The sequence below is a fragment of the Arabidopsis thaliana genome, chromosome 2, assembly GCF_000001735.4.
Source record: "Arabidopsis thaliana chromosome 2, partial sequence".
NCBI lineage: Eukaryota > Viridiplantae > Streptophyta > Magnoliopsida > Brassicales > Brassicaceae > Arabidopsis > Arabidopsis thaliana.
The window spans coordinates 4,152,516-4,173,815 of record NC_003071.7 but is presented as its reverse complement, the minus strand read 5'-3'; the positions used below and the strand labels follow the sequence as shown (position 1 = coordinate 4,173,815).

The following is a 21,300-nucleotide window of genomic DNA, read 5'->3' as shown; positions in this document are numbered from 1 at the left end:
GAAGCTAAGTACGATTTTGGTTCAGGAATCAGCGAGGAGTGTCGATTGACACACTCTTGGTGTCGATCGACACCAGTTTCGGCCCTGCAAAAACCGTAGACGCTTTCAAGTTTATAGAAGATCAAATTTGCCCTAGAAGACTTCCCTATTTGCATTATTAGTCTCTGGACGTTTTTAGGGTCTATATATATTGTTTTTAGACCTAAGTTTCTTTTATCAAGTCTTTTATCAAGTTCTTTGCAAACCCTATTGTGAGAGACATAAGCTATTCATCGATTGTTTTCTCAGAGTTTCATTCAAATCGATATACAGTGAAGAGATCCCTTCTTTCCCCTTCTCCATTTACTGTGTTTATGCTTTCACACTCAAATATGTTGTTTGCTTCATCCAATATGTCTGAGTAGTCTGCTTGTTAGGAATAAAGTTTCTCATTAGGGATTCATATGGTTTAGTAGATTGCCCCCTTTGCTAGGTTATCTATAGAATTCTTCATCTTTAATTATGCTTAATGCTAGATCTAGAGTAATTAACTAGATCTTGAATCCAGACAATAGATATTCCAGCCATAGGTATCTATAGTTGGATCTATTATTTGATGAGTCTGGTTTATAAGTGTGTAATAAGAATCGGTCTATTTACTAAGATGAACAATTGAACTCGTTGAGAATGCATATTAAGGTTGATAGTTTCTCGGCTTCTCCGGTTATTATTAGCTATAGATATAGGGAGTTTCGCGTCACACCCACCGGTTATTCCATAATTAGAGTTTGAGTTTAAGAATGGTTTGATAACAACCTAGCTTTCATTAGATCTACTAACCAATAGTTTCCTGAGAATACCCTGTTCCTAGCTCTTTATTAAATCGTTTACAACACAATCAATCTGCTGTCTTTTTACTTTGTTCTCTTTTATTTTCACTGATACCCTGCTAGCTTAATCTCGACATTTAACTCATTGTTTGAACAAAAGAACTCTGTGAATTTGATCCTAAAATACCGTAATTGATGTCTTATTTGAGAGAGTAGTTCTATGTAATTTGAATTATATCAAACTTGGCGCCGTTGCCGGAATTCTTGGGAATCATCATTGAGTTTTGTTTAGAGATTTCGTCTAGTTTTTACTTCTATTTTGTTACTCATGCGTTTCTTGTTTTCTTCTTTTCTGTGTTTCAGGTGTATGCCTAGGCAAACAAGGAGCACAAAACAGAACGAGCTTATCAACTTGTTTGTTTTGGACTTGGGAAAACTTGAACGCACCAACCGAAAAACTCAGAAATTAGCAATGGCTGACAGAGTCATCAGAGATGATGCTGAAGGAGTTTTGAGAGATGAGGATGGGCAAGCCTACAATGAGGCTGGTCAGAGATTGGATGATCATGGACTCATCCTACCTGAGGACGCCAATGAGGATCAAGCGCGCCTCAATGCGCAATTAGCTGTTAGAGATGCAGTAGGGCTCGGTGTTGAGCGACACCAACTGGGTGTTGATCGACACCATCGGGAGTAGAACGCGGATGCAATTGGTGTTGAACAACACAACAGAGGTGTCGTTCGACACCAACACCAGATTCCTGCAGCTATTCCTCCATCTGCAGAACCACGTCGTACTCTTGGGGATTTCAACAGGCTAGACCTGTTCTATGCTAATCGATCAGCGATTGTACCCCCACAATTCCAGAGAAACGACTATGAGCTAAAGCCTAGCTACTTTGCTTTAGTTGGTCAGCATTCTTTCCATGGCTTATCTCATGAGCAGCCAATGGATCATATTAAGCGATTTGAGGACCTTGTTCTGAGCATCAAGGCTAATAGTCTCAGAGGACTACCTACTGTGCAAGCTCTTCCCTTATTCACTTGGAGAAGCATCAAGATAGCCTTCTTGAACAATTTTTACGATGATGCTAAGTCTGAGGAGTTGAGAAACAAGTTGTCTACCTTCACACATGGTCCAGTTGAAGCTTTCAAGGCTGCTTGGGTTCGTTTCAAGGAGTACCAACGAGATTGTCCACATCATGGTTTCAGTGAGGTACAACTTCTAGGTACCTTTTTCAGAGGAGTTGATTGGAGATACTAGATGGCTCTAGATGCAGCGAGCAATGGTAACTTCAATACACGTTACCCAGCTGATGCTACAGCCCTGATAGAGAACCTTGCTTGCAGCAACAGTACCAAGAATGTTGATTTTGAGAGGAAGAAGATTACTGGAGCTATTTCAGGAAATCAAATGGCAGAGGTGAATGCTAAGCTCGATTCGGTTCATAACTTACTCATAGGGAAGAATCATGTCCACTTTGCAGCTGAGGAAGAGACTATTGAGCCTGAGCCTGAGTCAGAGGAAGAAGTCTTCTACATAGATGGTCAGGGATAGAGGAAGTTTGGGCAGCCATAGGGCAACTTCAGTGGCAACAGGTTTACAAGGAACTAGGGTTCCTCCAACTACACTCCAAAGTCTGCTTTCCAGGAGACCTCCTTTCCTCAAAGCTGCTTTCAGAGGAACTACGGTAATCCTTTAAGATGTTCCTGTTAAGGTTGGTAACTCTGTTATCCCTTCTGATTTTGTGGTCCTGGACTACGAGAAGGAACCCAAAGATCCCCTTATCCTTGGAAAAGCATTCCTAGCTATAACTGGTGCGAGGTTTGATGTGAAGAGAGGGAGAATCTCTCTCAAGGTTTGTGATTTGGAGATGGAGTTTGGCATGGATGGTTCAGAGCTTACTAAACCTATCAATTGCATTGCTTCCAGCACAGACATACCTCCTCAGACAGATCATAATCCCACCACAAAGCCACACACAATGCTCCAACACGTTCAACTCACCAATGAGAGTTGAAGAGCACCGGTGTCGACCGACACCACTACCCCTGTCAATCGACACCCTCGGGTTTCACAGACAGATGATTCTACACACTCTCTCCAGCCCACACCACTTGAGGACCTATGTGATAAGTTCTCTTCTATCTCTTCTCCTATTTTATCTTTGATTACTTCTTTGGATTAATCGAAGACTGCTTCACAAGATAACAAACCTAGAGTTCCTCGAAAGCTTGTTTCTCCTGTTGTTTTTGTAGGTGACGAGAAGAGTGTCGATCGACACACCCCTGAGTGTCGATCGACAAGAGAAGCGGCTCCAACCAGATCCATTTACGCACCGCCTTGGAAGGCTAGGAGGCAGCATCAATCCTCCACCACCACTCCACCCACATCCTGAACTCCGCCAAGTCAAGCTATTGACTCAAAACAAGCGCTTAGTGGGAGGCAACCCGTTGGTTAGATTTTTCTTTTCCTTTTCTTTTCTTTTCTTTTATTTTTGATTTTATTTTCCTGCTTTCTCTGGATTTGAATGCCACTGGAGACACTATCGTTTAAGTCTGGGGGAGGTTCGTACTAATGATGCTTTTATTTTTGTTTCTTATTTTGCAGTTATTTTGGTTATTTCTTTTATTTTCTTTCAAAAAGAAAAAAAAAAAAAAAACGTTTTCTTTAGTTTAGTTAGGAATCATGATCTATATTTCTCTTGTTTATTGCCTGATTGATGAGTGTTGTAGGTTCGAGTCAATCCGACTAATGGAAAATCTAGATGGCAAACCAACAAACTTGAGGATATCCTAGTTTCTAACTCAACCACTAAGGCTAGAGCTAATCTCACTGCTCTTCCTTTTACCTCTTCAAACAGTTAGTATTCATAGATCTTGACTCCTTGTTCATACCGGATATTAAGACCAATGTGATAAAAAGAATATGTTCCTCTCCTCTTATAAAAAGAAAAAAAAATATATAATGAGAGATTGAAACAACTTTCAGATAGTGTATAGGGGTAGGAATGTTTCCTATGACCCCATTATTATACATTATTTGGAATGATCAATTATAAAGGTTGGAAAAATGTCGAGGGTGTCGATCCAGTATGCGAGTTCCCCTTTGTTTACTCTCTAAAAAGAATAAGTCTAGGAGAGAGAAAGAACACCGAAAAAGAAAAAAAAATATAAAGAACGGTCAATTTATCATGGTATAATACAGAATGAGTCTAGAAGGATCTTGAATGTTGGCTTGTTTGATGAGACCCAGTGATGAAAGCTTGGTGGATATAATTGTGGAACTTAGGTATGGAATCTAGAATGTTTTGTAAGCTTGCAGAGAAGTACATGTTGGTTAGGATTTGATTAGACTTGTTAGGAATATGGACTTAGTTTGAATGATCATGGCAATAGGTTAGAGAATGTTGGGAGTTCCTTTGTTTTCAAAACCTCTTCCACGGGTTCGCACTACAAGAAAACAGGTGATTGACGACCTACAAGTCAGTCGTTTAGTAGTCGTAACTAAAGCTAATACGACTAATTTGCGACTAATGACTGTAGTCATTAATCCATAGTCGCTAAAAACAGTAGTCGTTAATTAGTCGTTGGTCAACGATAATAATACGACAACTGACTAAACAGTGAAAAATCGTCGTTACGTAGTCGTACTATGTCGGCGACTAATTGACGACTATCCTACGATTATTTGTACTGTACAGAGCGTGTGAGAACATGTAGTTGTTTCGTAGTCGTTAATTGTGTACGACGACATTACGACTATGTTGCGATTAAATATTCTAAACCCTGGGTATGTTTCCAGTTGTCGTAAAATAGTCGTAAATATGTTTACGACTATTCGACGACTCTTTGACGATTAAAAGTACTTTACCAAGGATTTGAAACTTTTTGTCATAACATAGTCGTATAAGTATATACGACTATTGGACGTCTGTTTTATGATTCTTTTATGACTAATTTGTTTAGTCTTATGATTGTCGTAAAGTTATGTGACTAATTGACGACTATTGAGCGACTATAGTGCTACTTATTTACTACTTTTTTGCGACTAATAGTTTGGTCCGAATAAAGATTTGGTCATCAGGTGATGGGTTTCTTGTTTGTTCTTGTTTGTTCATCGATTGTTCTTGTTTGTTATTGATATGCTATACAATATGAAAACACTGCTTATATATTGAAAATCAAGTTCAAAACATAAAATTATCTTGTTCAAACATACAACTTATTGAAAGATACAACTAGTGTTTGGAAACCTAAATTCTATGGATCATTAGATGGGGGAGTAATTGGGATACGCTCTAGGGATGTGGAAGAGTGTGTGGCAATGAAGTCCAAGAACTGCGGATCGGCTTGGCGGAGATACTTCTCGACTAAGGACAAGTGCTCGAGCTTGTCCTTTTGCTCAGTTGTGACTCGGGCTGTCTCGGCTTCTCGGGCAGCAATCTCAGCATCTCGCTTCTCGTTATATGCAGCATGTTCTTCAATTTGCCGCTGAGCTTTCTGCAGCCGTTCTTCTAAGGCTTTAAAGGTTGAGTCTCCGGGGAGTTGGCGGTTGGCACTGCCTAGAGTTTCTTTAAGACAGCCAAGTCCATAAGGATTGCCTCTTGCATCCTTTTCTGTGGACTGCAAGAAATAAAGAGGAAGATAATTAGTGACAGATCCTAAATGTCTCTAAGACTCTGAAAAAGACAAAGAACATCTTACCTCGAGAAATATGGCTGCATACTCATCTAGTGTGAGATCCCGAGGATGTGAAGAGCCATCAGACACAGCAGAAGCAGCCGCCTCTAGTTCAGACAACTTCTCTCTCACATTCTGCTCATACGCCAGAGCAATCTTCTCTGCCTTCTGATCAACATAAGTCCCATCCGACTTAGTGTGTGTCTGGATGAACACCTCACCAAGAGGGACATGTCTTCCCATTTTTTCTTCCTGCAAACACAGATCACAAGCTTCATTACTATCAACAGACTAAACATCACACACAGTTAAACGAACATCACTAAAACACATGGGAAGATTGCAGAAACACTTACCAATTCATCTTGGATTTCTTGGAAAGACTTTGGCCCAGAGTAGTGGACGTGAGGACCGAGACCGTTACGGTCAGAGAGACGAGCTTTGGAATATGTCTTACTCCTTTTCTGTGCCTCTTCAGTGTCCCAGTAGTCGCACATGGTTCCCCACAGAGTTTCTCCAATCCATGGAGGCTGCTCTCGAGTTCTCCTTGCGGTGCTAACCATGTCCTTCAAGCGCCTCTTAACGATCTCATTGAAGTAGTATTGGACTGTCCCTGTTATTAAGGGATCCTAATGGTGAGTTTTCTACAAAAAAGTGTGAAGTTAGTGAACAAATGACAGATTAAATAGTACAGTCTAATGAAAGTTGGAGAAATACAAGAAGCTTACCTCAAACTCTAAAAACAATCTTTCTCTTTTATCCAATGGCACACAAGACCAATTATAGTAGGGAGCATTGAACTTTTGAGTAAAAATCCGTGTGATCTTTCTAACCAATTTAGATCCTCTGTCGCGAGTAAACCTCCAAACACATGCAACACAGACAGAAAGTAAACATGTTTAAAATCCAAAACACTACAACTACAGCAGACTATATAATTGAACAAAGGCAGATTCTACAAGATTCTAGACAAGTATAAGCCGACAAGATCACACACAGAACACAATAGTCAACATAACAAGATCATAGAGAGTAAAGAACAAGTATAGACAAGTATAGAACAAAGACAGATCCTCATTGTCAAAGCCGAAAACATGCTAAGTTCAACAATCAACAAATGTTCCACAATTATGTTCATGATTCACAACAGAACACAATAAAGAACTTAACAAGATTATAGACAAGTATAGAACAAAGACAGATCCTCAATGTCAAAGCCGAAAACATGCTAAGTTCAATAATCAACAAATGTTCCACAATTATGTTCATGATTCACAACAGAACACAATAAAGAACTTAACAAGATACATAGACAAGTATAGAACAAAGACAGATCCTCAATGTCAAAGCCGAAAACATGCTAAGTTCAACAATCAACAAATGTTCCACAATTATGTTCATGATTCACCACAGAACACAATAAATAACCTAACAAGATTATAGACAAAGTGAAGAACTTAACAAGATCACACACGAGTTTAGAACAAAGGCAGATTCTACTATGTTACACAAACCCTAACAAGCCATTCTACAGACCATAACACGAATTACACTACACAGGCTAAGAACACTAGAATAAAATAGAGGAAGAGAACATACCAGTCGGTTTTAGGTTTGGGAATTGGAGACAAGACACAACACCACTGCTCCCTGTTTGGCACAGAGAGTGTCGATTGCAGAGCCAACGCCGAGTCTTCTTGTAGCTCCGGCAACGTCCCAGGAACTTCCTCTTGGAAGTTGTTCCCTTGAGACGACGGGTGACTGTTTCCTGGAGCGTCTGAATCTCGCGACTAAGGAGGAGTTTGCTGAGATGGCGCTGTTGGCGGCGGAGTGTAGTGGACCTCTTTAGATAGAGGCAGAGGAGCTTGATGTTGTGGTTGAGTCGTTGAGTTCTGGAAGAGTTGCAGAGGCGGTGGATAGTTGCGGACGTGGGGTGCAGACGTTGAAGGTCCATGTTGTTGAGCCGGCTCCGTCGCTGGAACTTGAACCGCCAGCGCCGGCTCTCTGAGTGACGTTCGGCGTCGTCTTACGCTTCCGGGAGCCACCTCGACCGGCGATAGGCATGATAGTGAGCCAAATGAAGAGATTAAAGAGAAGAAGAAGAAGACGACGAAGCAGATCAAAGAGTTTGAAGGTGAGAGATCGAAGAAGATCGATCGATCGTAGCAGAAGAAGAAGAAGATCGATCTAGAAGGAGAAAGGATCGATCTTAGAAAGAGTTCTCGGGATTAGGGTTTTCGAGACGAAGAAGAAGAAGAAGAGGAGGTTGGATCGAATAGGTTTAAGGTGAGAGATCGAAGAAGATCGATCGATCTTAGCAGAAGAAGAAGAAGATCGATCTAGAAGGAGAAAGGATCGATCTTAGAAAGAGAATTGGGGATTAGGGTTTTCGAGACGAAGAAGAAGAAGAAGAAGAAGAAATGGGTAAGTGTTTGGCTCGAAGAGAAATGACTCGATTTAGGGTTTTCAACACAATAGAAGTCGCATAATAGTCGCATAATTGTCGCATATTCATTTGGGTTTGGGCCTCAAAATTTTGAAGCCCAACTAATCAAAAAAGTATCGTTGAATAGTCATAATTTTGTCGGCAATTATACTGGGTTTGGGTTTCAAAATTTCAAAGCCCAACAAATCAAAACTTGTCGGAACATAGTAGCATCTTTGTCATAAAATATTACTGGGTTTGGGCTTCAACATTTAGAAGCCCAAAATACCAAACATCTGTCGGCCAATAGTCGCAATATTGTCGCCGATAATAATGGGTTTGGGCCCCGAAATTAAGAAGCCCACAAAACAAACTTGTCTCGGTATTTAGTCGCAATATAGACGCCTATACTAATGGGTTTGGGCCTCGAAATTTTAAAGCCCAACATATCAAACAGGTATCGCATAATAGTCGTCGTTTTTTCGCCGATTTTAATGGGTTTGGATTTCAACGTTTAGAAGCCCAATAAAACTTATCTTCGTCGCTCATTAGTCGCATCATAGTCACTTTTAAATTGATATAATTATAAATGTGAAGAAATATTTGTATATCATAAAAAAGTTCAATGATATTATGAAACAAAATTCATTCTAACATTTATTCAAATAATTATACATATATTAACACAGTTATACATCTTCATCTTCTACTTCATCTTCGTCCGAGGACGATAAATTACATCGGAATTCGTCTTCTGGTTCAGCATCCCCGACATCGTAATCAAGGATTATTGGGTTTAAGTTGGCTACCGGAGTTTCAAGAACAAGATCTTCAATTGTAGTGAGCAAAACATCATCATCATTTTCTTGTTTGCAAAAGAGTTGGATCATTGTTTTCATATTCTCCAGAAATGTTTCCCCTCGGATTGACTTTTAGAACATTGAGCCAAATGTTCTTTGGTTTCTTCGTATATGGATACGGAATATAACAAACTTGATCTGCTTGAGATCCTGTATACATATATCAAAGATAGATTATTAATAATTAAAAAAGAAACGTATTTTGGACTTAAGAATAATTACGTACCAAGAATAAATTGCTCGTATTTATTGTATTTCCTCGTAGATAGAATGTCTACAACGCCACTATGGCTTCGTCGAGTGCCTCTCCCGATCTTTGGGTCATACCACTTACACTTAAAAAGTGTGATCCTCAAATAGACGATACGCTCATCCTCGAGTTCTATAATATTAGTTAAGGTACCGTAGAAATCCGCTTCATCAGATGAATCAGCGTAATTTTCACCTTTAACACAGACCCCATAGTTACATGTCTTTCTTCCAGTGCCGTGATTTTGCGTATGAAACAAATATCCTCTTGTGAAATACATTGGCCAAGTTTTAACCTTGTTCAAAGGTCCTTGCACAATCTCTTGAACCCAAGTAGGAAATGGAGAAGTAGTGTTCCAGTTAGTATATATTAAATGATCACCTTTCGAATGATCAATTAGTATATATTAAATGATCACCTTTCGAATGAACCAAAATTGATGTAGACTTACATATTCTTTAACCCATAGATGATATTCTTCCGCTCTTCTCGCGTAGAGTTCTTTTTCGGGCAAGCATGGATATTTCGCAGAAAGATAATCTTCGAACATACTACATTTACAAAACTGAGTAGTCCATCCTGATAACATGCTATACGCCGGAAAGTCGCTAATCGTCCACAGTAGTACTGCTTTTAGATTAAAATTCTGACTCAATGAAACATCGTACGCATCGACTCCAGTAGACCACAACTCTTTTAACTCCTCAATAAGAGGTTGGAGGAAGACATCAAGACTAGCTCGAGGATGATTTGGACCAGAATTCAGAATGGTAAGAAATAAGTACTCTGTATTCATGCACATACCAGGGGGTAAATTATAAGGAGTTAGGATCACAGGCCACAACGAATGATTACGAGACATGCCAAATGGATTGAACCCATCAGTACACAACCCGAGATAAACGTTACGGGGATCTTCAGCAAACTGGGGATGTAACCCTTGGAAATATCTCCACTCTGCTGCATCTGAAGGATGATTCATTTCTCCCTCCTTTGATTGGTGCTCAGCATGCCATCGCATTGCCGCAGCTGTCTTATGGCTCTGATACATTCTCTTCAACCGGTCCCCAATAGGTAGATACCACATACAACTATATGGTACTTTGGTTCTTCGACGGTCGTCCTTAGGCTTCCATCTTTTCGCGCCACAAAATCGACATTGATCTTCTTTTTCTTCTTCTTTCCAAAATAGCATACAATTGTTCTGACAAACATCAATCGTATGATATGGAAGTCCTAAATTGCGCATTAACTTCTCGGTCTGGTAATGTGAAGTGGTTGCCTGGTTTTCTTCTGGTAAAAAATCTGTAAACGTTTCGCAAACGGAGTCCACAAACTTTTCATTCATATTATACTCCGCCTTGTTGTGCATGAGTCGAGATGCTAAGGATAATTGCGACTGCCTTTCACGACAACCATCGTACAAAGGATTATTTGCACCTTCTAACAAGTCGTAGAACTTATTTGAATGGTTACGGACCGGTTCTTCCACATTCTGATAACTATCATCATGACGATAGTTATCATCATACCCCACGTTAAAATTAAATGCATCGTTCACCATATCCACATATGGATCTTCTACAATATTACCCACTTCTTCATGATTCTCACTAAAATACGTCCTATTCGTGTAACTCGTTCCTAAATCCATATTCATTTCTTCTCCATGCTTATACCAAACATAATAATCATGCATAAATCCATGACTAAACAAATGACTACTAACTCTTCTACCCGAGATGATGTGTTTTTCATTCTTGCATACACTACAAGGACAATGAAATTTACCTCGACTACTCTGTACTATTGGCTGACTATTAGCGAATGTCATGAATTGCTCAACTCCTGCGACGTATTCGGCTGACAAATTCCCCGTCACTTCATCAAATCTCTTGTACACCCAATCTCGATAGAAACCGCCAGTACCGCCATAATTGTAGTTTCCCGCCATTATACAATAAAGTAACTATTTTTTTTTTCTCTTTGATGTTGTTGTTGTTTTGATTTGTTGGTGAAAGAAGAGTTGCGTGAACATTTATTATATAGGCCAATTTTTGTGACTAATTTACGACTACAACTAAATAATTAGGTGTACCTACTTACCAATGCGAAACACGTCTTCCATCTACTATATACGACTACGGTGCAACGTTTCTACGACTACAGGCCGACTAAGACGTCTAGTCGTCCTGTAGTCGCCAAATTAGCGACTAAATAAAATAGACGGTAGAATAGTCGTTAATTAGCGACTAAGCAACGACAACATTATCCCTTCAATAATATAATCGTCAAATAGTCGTTACTTGCCGACTCTTTGCCGACTGCATACGATAGACGTAAAACAACGACTATGTAACTATAATTTTTCGTGTTGTCGCATGCGAGTCGTAAATCCGTCGCCAAATAGTCGTATAATGTTACGACTTTGTTTGTTGTCGCTGATTGTAGTCGTCGTTTACCTGTTTTCTTGTAGTGTCGGCTTTTGTGTTTTGCTTGAGGGCAAGCAAAAGCTAAGTCTGGGGGAGTTGATATTACCCAATTTTCACTGATTTTATCTATGTTTTAGGTATAAGATTTTTAGTCTTTATGTTATTTCTTGAGTCTTTTTAGTGTCTTTTCATGTATTCTATGCAATGGGACAACAATGGAGATAAGGAGACATTTTGGAGCAAAAGCTAAGGAAAATGAAGCTAAGGACGATTTTGGTTCAGGAATCAGCGAGGAGTGTCGAACGACACACTCTTGGTGTCGATCGACACCAGTTTCGGCCCGGCAAAAACCCTAGATGCTTTCAAGTTTACAAAAGATCAAATTTGCCCGAGAAGACTTTCCTATTTGCATTATTAGTCCCTGGACGTTTTAGGGTCTATATATATATTGTTTTTAGACCTAAGTTTCTTTTATCAAGTCTTTTATCAAGTTCTTTGCAAACCCTATTGTGAGAGACATAAGCTATTCATCGATTGTTTTCTCAGAGTTTCATTCAAATCTATATATAGTGAAGAGATCCCTTCTTCCCCCTTCTCTATTTCATGTGTTTATGCTTTCACACTCAAATATGTTGTTTGCTTCATCCAATATGCCTGAGTAGTCTGCTTGTTAGGGATAGGGTTTCTCATTAGGGATTCATATGGTTTAGTAGATTGCCCCCTTTGCTAGGTTATCTATAGAATTCATCATCTTTAATTATGCTTAATGCTAGATCTAGAGTAATTAACTAGATCTTGAATCCAGATAATAGATATTCCAGCCATAGGTATCTATAGTTGGATCTATTATTTGATGGGTCTGGTTTATAGGTGTGTAATAAGAATCGACCTATTTACTAAGATGAACAATTGAACTCGTTGAGAATGCATATTTAGGTTGATAGTTTCTCGGCTTCTCCGGTTATTATTAGCTATAGATATAGGGAGTTTCGCGGCACGCCCACCAGTTATTCCATAATTAGAGTTTGAGTTTAAGAATGGTTCGATAACAACCTAGCTTTCATTAGATCTACTAACCAATAGTTTCCTAAGAATACCCTGTTCCTAGCTCTTTATTAAATCGTTTACAACACAGTTAATCTGCTGTCTTTTTACTTTGTTCTCTTTTTTTTTTACTGATACCATGCTAGCTGAATCTCGACATTTAACTCATTGTTTGAACAAAAGAACTCCGTGAATTCGATCCTAAAATACTGCAATTGATCTCTTATTTGAGAGAGTAGTTCTAGGTAATTTGAACCATATCTGACACTTCAAGGTATATTTCAAGTATTTCCGCTTCAAGGAAGAATTATGAGTTTTCATGCAAAAATGAGTAGAAGTCAACAAAAATCCGTTTCAGAACAGTTTTTGTGCCTTAGATGTTTTACATCCAGCCAAGGTCTTACAGGTCTCGGCATGAGGGTATCTCGGTGTCATTGGAAAGCTAGAAGAGTCAAAATTAACGTCGAAGTCGAATCGAAACAATCCATGAAGACGGTCAGAAGTTATGGTCCAAAGAGTGAAAACATGTCCTAGAATCGCGGTTTTAAAAATGATCAATTTAAAACCGCCGACCAAGGTGACTTGAACCCGCGCGTCCCCTCGAGTCTTTCACCGACTACTAGGACGCACGACCACACCTTCCCTTCCTCTTGCCGCCAAGTTGCAGCAAGAAGCCCAAAAACTTGGCCCATCACTTACTAATCAATGGAAGGACGTTTCTACCCTTTGACCTAATGAAGCCCTATAAATACATGTTTAGGGAAACCCTAAAAAACAACCACGAAAAAGGCTGTCTCATGCGGCTCTCACCGCCCCAAAAGTCTTCCTCCTCTTGTTCTTCTTTAGATCTCTCTTTTCTCTTCAATTCTATATTCTCTACTTGTAACAGGAAGAAGATTTATGAAGCTTTGGATTTCCTGAGAAGATTTCTAAACCCTTTTCTATACTCATACTCTCTTTTATGCAATTTCTTATTCGTATGATGTTGTGTTCCTTGAGTATATGTGAGTAGAACTCTAGTTAGGTTTTAAGGGGGGGGGGGGGTTCAAAGGGTATTCATGGGGACTTTAGATCTGATTTAGTTTGGCGGTTTCTATGGTTTTCTTTGATCGTTTACACTATTCTGTCTAGTTGAGTTGAATCTTAATGCTTGTATGTCCGGAACGCCACCTAGTACTTGACCTTAGGTATTTCATTATTTGGCAAAATCTCGTTTGAATGCATGAACTAGCTCAACTGAATAAAGAACTATAACCGTTGCACACCCGCCAAGTGATAGGGACTTATGGACTAGAATCGAATTTGAACTTAATGCTTTGATCTTGTATTTTGAAACCATGTTAGCACCTACTAACCGATAGGGCAACTGAGTACGCAAGATATTATTGATAATAGCTGGCTTTCACCTACTAACCGTTAGGGTTAGGTGGTCTTGATAGAGTTTTGTATGTCCGAAAATTTGGAAGTACACAAACCTAACCATGTTATCACCTGAATTAGAATCTATACCTTACTGATTGAACCATGACACGCGGAGAAAACCCTAGATGATCTAGCGTTTCGTTTTACTTATTTTACACCGCTCTCTTTTTTGCTTTCTACTTTTATTGCCTTTTCATTAATTTCCTTTTATTGCTTTTTACTTTTATTCCATTCTTTACTTATTTTCACTGCATACAACAACCCCCACTCTTTTCTTTGTCTTGATCCAGGTTACCTAACTTGAATTCTTCCTTGTAGCTACACTCCTTGTGGATTCGATCCTCAAAAACTACTCTGATATACTATGCACTTGCAGTAGTCGTGTGGTCTTTCAGGTAAAAACCTGAGGCGAAATAAAACACGCATCAAGGTTTTTGGCGCCGTTGCCGGAAGTGATTCTAGCTACCGTTGAATTCAGACAAGTTAACCTCTTGTCAAGACACTTTAAGCTTAACGCTTATTCTCTTTCTCTTTTACTCTACTTTGATAACTTCTTTTTCCCCTTTTAGCTTCGGTTCTTGCTCATTAGGGTCAATTGGTATTTGAAAGAAACCACTATATCCATTAAGAAAGCAATAGTATGGGTGATTAGCTAAGCGTTCAAGCATTTGATCAATGAATGGTAAAGGAAAATGAATTTTCCTAGATGTAGCATTTAGCTTTCTATAATGAATACACATTCTATGCCCAGTTATAGTTCTAGTAGGGATCAATTCATCCTTTCATTTTTAACAAAAGTCATTCCGCCCTTTTTAGAGACGCAATGCATTGGAGAAACCCAGGTACTATCAGAGATAGGGTAAATGACACCAGCATCAAGCAGTTTCAAAATTTCTTTTTACACTACTTCTTTCAAGTTAGGATTTAACCTCCTTTGTGGTTCAATGCTAGAATAGGATACGTTTTCAAGATGGATCCTATAATTGCATAAACTAGGTGAAATTCCCTTAATGTCAGATAGTGAATAACCAATTACTCTCCTATACTTTCTAAGTTCAGATAATAGCAAGTTCACTTCACCATCATTTAACTCAGCATTAATGATCACGAGGTAAGTAGAGTTTGGACCAAGGAATGCGTACCTCAAACCTTGAGGAAGTGGTTTGAGATAAACCTTCGGTGCCTTGAGTTCAACCCAGTCATCTGAAGTCAGAATGATTAGCTCCCCAGAGTCGATGGTGGTTGCGGTCGAGTGATGGGTCGAGTATGTACTCGAGTGAGTGGGTTGAACTTGTGTTGACCTTTCTTCACTCATTACCATCACCTCTGTTGTTGGTCCATTCAATTCCCAAAGAGTTCTGATTCTTCCATCGCTCTATGTGAGTCTAACAGCTTTTGGTGTCCCAAAGTCTCCAAATGTAGAAACCCATCTTCACCACTTTTGGTTAAATAACTGTTAAGGTGATCTTCTTCTGCAAGCTCTTCCAGTAACTCATCAGCAAGAGTTGTCCTTCTATAGTAGGCTTCTTCATTGTATCTTTCACGTCAAAGGTCATCCTAAAATCTTTGCCAAGGTTTAGATTGATTTTCCCTTTCTTGATATATATCATAGCTCCTACAGTTGTTAAGAATGGTCTTCCCAAAATCAAATGGTCTTTGGGCTCTTCATCCATCTCCAGGACTACAAAGTCAGTAGGTATCTCTACAGCTCTAATTCTGATTGGTATGTTTTCGAGAAAATCATGAGGGATCCTTACTGATCTGTCAGCTAGGATAAGGGATATATTGCAGGATTTGTATTGAGTGAACCCCAATCTTTTGGTAACAGAGAGTGGCATGAGACTGGCTGATGCTCCTAAATCACATAGGCATTTGTTGAAAGCCAATGGACCTAAAGAGCATGGTAAAGTGAATGAGCCAGGATCACTAAGCTTCTTGTGAATGATCTTCTTTTGTATAATAGCACTGCATTCGTCACTCAATACTACCATACCTTGCAATTCTTGAATTCTCTCCACGATCAAGTCTTTCAGAAACTTGTGGGAATCCATGATTAGTGCTAGAGCGTCAACAAGAGGTATCTGCAACTCTACCTCCTTGATGTTCTTGGCAAACATAACTCTATACTTATGTGCCAATGCTTTCTTGTGACGGCCAGGAAATGAAGGGTGTGGTTTGTAAGGAGGAGGAACAAAGACCTTTTCTTTGTTTTTGACAACAACTGGTTTCACAGCAGTTGGTGCTGTTATTGGGAAGGGTGGTCGAGTGAAATGGTCGAGTGGTTGCTCGAGTGACTGGTCAAGTGGCTGCTCGAGTTCCTTGTCAGCTTGATCTTTAGTGAGACTGAAATCCTCCCCATCATGATCTACACTGTCCTCAGTGACTATAACGCCCCCGAATCGCTATATGGCCAGACAAGCCAAGGGCAACCCGGAAAAGCCACATTGATAGCTCACACGGACAACCCAACTTAGGTTCCAAACGGATTTAGACCCTTAGCCGAATTACCCACATGAACCATCCCTCACGAACGCGGTTAGGCTTTTTAGCCCTTGCCATGATCGTGAGTTATGTCAGTTTGGACAAGACTAATATCGCATGAAACACACTCTTTATATGAAAATAATCTTTTATAACATATAACTTTCGTACACCAAGTATCCAAAACGTTTTAACAATGGCGCCACGAGCACATACGCTCAATCAAATCAAGAATCAAAACCATTAAGTTTTGCAAAAAGCAACAAACTCTGTATCGGCTTTCCTACGTCCTGAGCATCTCTCTAATGGTTCCCACTAAGGTTTCCTGCAAAACAAATGGAGTCATAATTAATCTAAGATTACTTAGTGAGCTCGGTCTACCTGCAACAGATATTAGTTCCCCATCCCATAATCATAACACGAAACACGCAACATAGAATACCAACGAAAGGTAGCTTGCCGAAGCATCTACCAAAAACATGCAAATGCAATTAAGACTCCAATTTTATTAAGTCTTTTAAATAGGGCCCGATATGCTGCCTTCAAACACCCCCACACCAAAAACACAAACTCTCGGGATCTCCTGCTTTACAACCACAAAGGCATGTAACCGGAGCATCCCTACCAAAACGCTACACCGTCGCGTAGACAACTCGACCAGGGTAGCTAGCCCGTCTCTCTGTGCCCTTCGCACTACACATCAAGACCCAACATTTCAAGATATGATGAGACATGGTTACTTAAACACAGAGAATCATCAATATCCTTACTCAACAAAACCTCCCAACCATAAGCCATAAGCATAAGAATCTAAAGGATATCATATGCGGCTTAGTACCATCATTCACACCATTAACTACTACTCATATGATTCATGAAATAAATCAATGAATGCAAGAGTATATGATCATGCAACCAAACAAGCAATCAATCACCCAAATAAACATCCAAACCTATTATGTGCCATATCACATGCATCGAGACTCACAGAGATTCGGTTGAAGGTTTAAGGTTAGCTTCAATGATTCTCGGACATTCCATGACTTCCGAATCTTGATCCCAGCTCAATTAAACTCTCCTCATCTTGATCTAACACCTCTTGATAGAAGCAGCCTTGATTCATGAAGCTTTACTCCAAATAAACATTTATGGGACGTGTTCCTCGGGAGGTTCTCAATCGGACAGGATAACGGCATGGATTTCTCACTCATGGGTAGGAATTCTCAATCACGGACATAAATTCTTTAGTTAAGGGCAAATTTTCTCAATCGCGGGCAAATTTTATGAGTCGGGCAGCCTTTCGGTTCTCTCTTCTTTCTCCCATCAAATGGCTCGAGTTTGGTCAAGTATTTATAGGTGGGACAGATTGGCCTCCAAAGAAATGCATGTCATCTGGTGGTGACATTTTGCGGGACACATGTCCCCCGCCAGTGAAGACACATATGCTTCAGAAATGGGACGATGACACGTGGAAGAGGAAACTTTGGCTACAATCCTCATAAATTTGGCTCCAAGCAACTTTTCTTGGGCTCCAAGTAAGCCAGCCCACGTGTCCATGGACCATGGCGCAGTCAAAGCTCGGGATGGCAAACTTTCACCCATGGAACGCCTGTATTGCCCAATCTTGCCCATTCTTGCCCATCTTTGCCAATTCTTTCCCAAATAGTAATTTTGTTTGCCCTTAAATGATTTAACACCTTTTGGACACATTTGGGAATTGACCATGTACTCAGGACAATTTTCTCCCGTTTTGGTTTCGTTAGGATGACCCGGTTTTGAATTAGAATTGGCCAAGGTCATTTTTACCTTGCCCATCTCTTTGGCTTTCGTCCCTTTACTATTTCTTTCTCTTCCAGTTCTTCCTCGGTCGTTCTTTGATGTTTTCCGGCTTGGCCGCTTACCCTTTAGCGAGGGTCACTACAGTGACTGTCTTAGGTGCCTCTATGGTTGGAAGTGCTTTTCCACTGCGCAAGGTGATAGCATGAGCATATTCTTTTGGATTCTGAATTGCTTTTCCTGGAAGTTGGCTTGTCTGTTTCTGAGCGGAAGTAGATGCGGAATTTCCCTCTAAGTATTGAACTTTGGTACTCAGTGTCTCCACCTTGACATTTAGATCATTGTAGCTATAGTCCAGCTTATTGTGTAACTCAAATATCTTCTTAGCAATCTCCATGGAGCCAGATGCTTGTCCGTGAAGCAGGTGTTGTAGCATTAGTTTCATGTCAGTGTAACTGTGCTGCAAACCCTGATGGTGGTTGCTGTTGGTAGTTCCCTTGAAATTGTTGCTTTGGAACAAAACCTTAGTTGTAGGGAACAAAGGGTTTGTTCTGACCTTGTTGTTGCTATGGAGGATACACTTGATCCTGTGGATCAGCAACGTTTGTGCTGCGGTAAGAGAGGTTGGGGTTATTAGTCTTAAAATTGTTGTATCCTTTCTAGCAGTCCAAAGTGAACATGCAGGAAACAAAATATTCAAGCAGAAACAGTAAAACACTCGACCAACACAGCTCGTTGCCAGGCAGTGGGTGTGGTCGAGTGACAAGTCGAGTTACAGACAGAAAATGTAACATGGATACTCGACTGCACAGTTTGTTGCCAGACAACTAGGTGGTCGTGTATCAGGTCGAGTAACAGGCAAAAATTGCAAAAACTACGCAAAAGGTATAACAAGATGCAGTAAACAATAACAGAGTAAACAAGAAGTCAATTAGATGAAAAATTCCGGAGGATGGGGTAATTGAGTAGTTTGTTTCCTCAGTTACAGGTGATTGACATGCTCAATAAATTATTCCTAAACAACAAGTTCGATAACCAAATCTAAGTGCCACCGCAACAAAGACCCTCAAGTTAAACCAGTCCCAGACTCAATCACCATTGACGAGAGCTAACCTAACAGGCATTACGAATCAACAAGTTAAAGCCAAAACGCTTCCTGCAACCAATACCTTGGTACATAGTCACGAATCTCTGGAAATAGTGGTTCATACATTTCATCGAACACGTTTTGGGCGCAAAAAAGTCTGGGCTCAAATTACAGTTGATCAGAAAGCAATAGGCATTAAGAACAACTAATCCAGAAGGGATCGAAAAATCAAACTCAACCACCTAGCATAATGAGAATTCTAAACTACTCTAACTCATCCTCAGAAACCTACTCACTACTCAGACATCATTGCAAAAAGCATAAACGACGATAAGAATGAAAACATGATAGCAACAAAGTAATAGCAAGATGATAACAGGATGAACAACTTAGTAAAAGAAATGAAAAGCAAATACTGAATAGATTAATAGAAATCCGGATTACAAAATGTCAAGAACACACAGAGTTTGCGGAATAAAACTTTGTCTTCGAAAATGTAAAATACATGCTACTTATTGGGCCGAATTAAGAACTGTATTGGGACGACATCATATTGGGATGGATTAAGAACTCTACTCGACCCAGGTGGTCGAGTGATTGGTCGAGTGATTGGTCGAGTGGTGGATGATGGTGAGACTCGACTTGGTGACAGAGTGGACAATCGAGTGGCTGATGACAAGGGACTCGACAACGTGGTAGAGTGATTGGTCAAGTAGGTGGTTGTGGTAGTACTCGACCTCGTGGTCGAGTGGGAGTGATCGAGTGGACGGCGAGAATTGGATGTGGTGATACTCGATCACTTGGTCGAGTAGTGATGAGGAATGGTGAAGGCAGCTACTCGACCAGGGGGTCGAGTGGTCTTGTGAAGTGGTGGAGTCGTCTACTCGACAAGGGGGTCGAGTGGTATGTTGAAGAGGTTGTGGCCAAGTATTTCTTGAAGTCCAGGATGACGGTACTCGAGCAGTATTGGTCGAGTATGTTGATTTGATCAGATTCACTTCTTCCAATTAGCTTAGCAACATCTCCAGATCACCTGAAAACAACACAAATATGCAATATGCAGGCAAAGTGATGACAAATGATGTGAAATGGTATAAAACAGTGGTGATATGATGCTAATTTCGTGACAAATGGATGCTCAAAACATGTAAAATACACAGTTATCACTTACCGTAGAAGCTGGGGCAGCATATCAATACATCAAGGATTCCCAAAGGAGAAGCGATCCCTGAAGCTCCTCCTCATTGAACCTAATTGGTTCCCAAATGTCGAGCCAACGACGTTAAACAAGTGCGCTATGTGGGAGCCAACCCACTAGGTAAATATTTTCTTTAGGATTTAAACTTTGCTTTTGCTTTTGATCTCTCCAGTATTTGTTTCAAGACTTTTTAAAAACAAAAAAGAAAAATAGAAAAATAAAAAATAGAAAAACCCAAAAAGAAGAGAAGGAAGGAGGGTCACCAGAACCCGTCACTAGGCACCCTGACAACCGGCCCGGCTACTCGCCCGAGTAACCGACACCGCCCATATGCGCCATCCTCTGGCCAAAGACCACCGGACTGTGCCACACCTTCACCGACTTGCCCCACCTGGCGGCCCAAGTAACATCTTGTCCACCGGTCCGGCCAAACGCAAACGAAGCCGGCCAAGACTCGGCCAACTACGGCCAACACGTGAATAGGTAAGAGAAGTTGCACCGACACGGCCGATCGGTTCGTCGATGGATTCGTTTAACCTGCGACCATTCCACCCATCCCAACGACCGGTGACCCCATCCAACACATGGTCGTTTATTAACCAACCCACTCCAACCTTTTGGCCAAGCCCGCAACTGTCCGCCATCCATTCACACCACTCGTCAGCACGAATTTGATCTTATTCGTTTCCGTATTGACAACAACAAGATCAAATCTATCTTAGGTATCTTTTTATTTATTTTGTTTTGTTAAAGTTATTGGTTGTTTTAGGTTTTTGTTTCAAGGAAGATGCGAATGGAGATTAATATCATGGAATTCAACCATACTAAGCCGA

General features: G+C 40.3%; 6 pseudogenes across 6 annotated transcripts; 1 reads left to right on the top strand and 5 right to left on the bottom strand.

The window, feature by feature from the left end:
• Nucleotides 1–1,137: 1,137 nt before the first annotated feature.
• Nucleotides 1,138–4,665, top strand: AT2G10650 (annotated as a pseudogene; the record flags this gene model as incomplete). Its single annotated transcript has 1 exon — nucleotides 1,138–4,665.
• A 409-nt stretch (nucleotides 4,666–5,074) lies between these two features.
• Nucleotides 5,075–7,494, bottom strand: AT2G10640 (annotated as a pseudogene; the record flags this gene model as incomplete). Its single annotated transcript has 1 exon — nucleotides 5,075–7,494.
• Nucleotides 7,495–8,260: 766 nt separating this feature from the next.
• On the bottom strand, nucleotides 8,261–10,981 carry AT2G10630 (annotated as a pseudogene; the record flags this gene model as incomplete). The annotated part of the gene is made up of 1 exon: nucleotides 8,261–10,981.
• Nucleotides 10,982–14,491: 3,510 nt separating this feature from the next.
• Nucleotides 14,492–16,596, bottom strand: AT2G10620 (annotated as a pseudogene; the record flags this gene model as incomplete). The annotated part of the gene is made up of 1 exon: nucleotides 14,492–16,596.
• Nucleotides 16,597–18,213: 1,617 nt separating this feature from the next.
• Nucleotides 18,214–18,841, bottom strand: AT2G10617 (annotated as a pseudogene; the record flags this gene model as incomplete). Its single annotated transcript has 1 exon — nucleotides 18,214–18,841.
• An 829-nt stretch (nucleotides 18,842–19,670) lies between these two features.
• On the bottom strand, nucleotides 19,671–20,351 carry AT2G10614 (annotated as a pseudogene; the record flags this gene model as incomplete). Its single annotated transcript has 1 exon — nucleotides 19,671–20,351.
• Nucleotides 20,352–21,300: the final 949 nt, after the last annotated feature.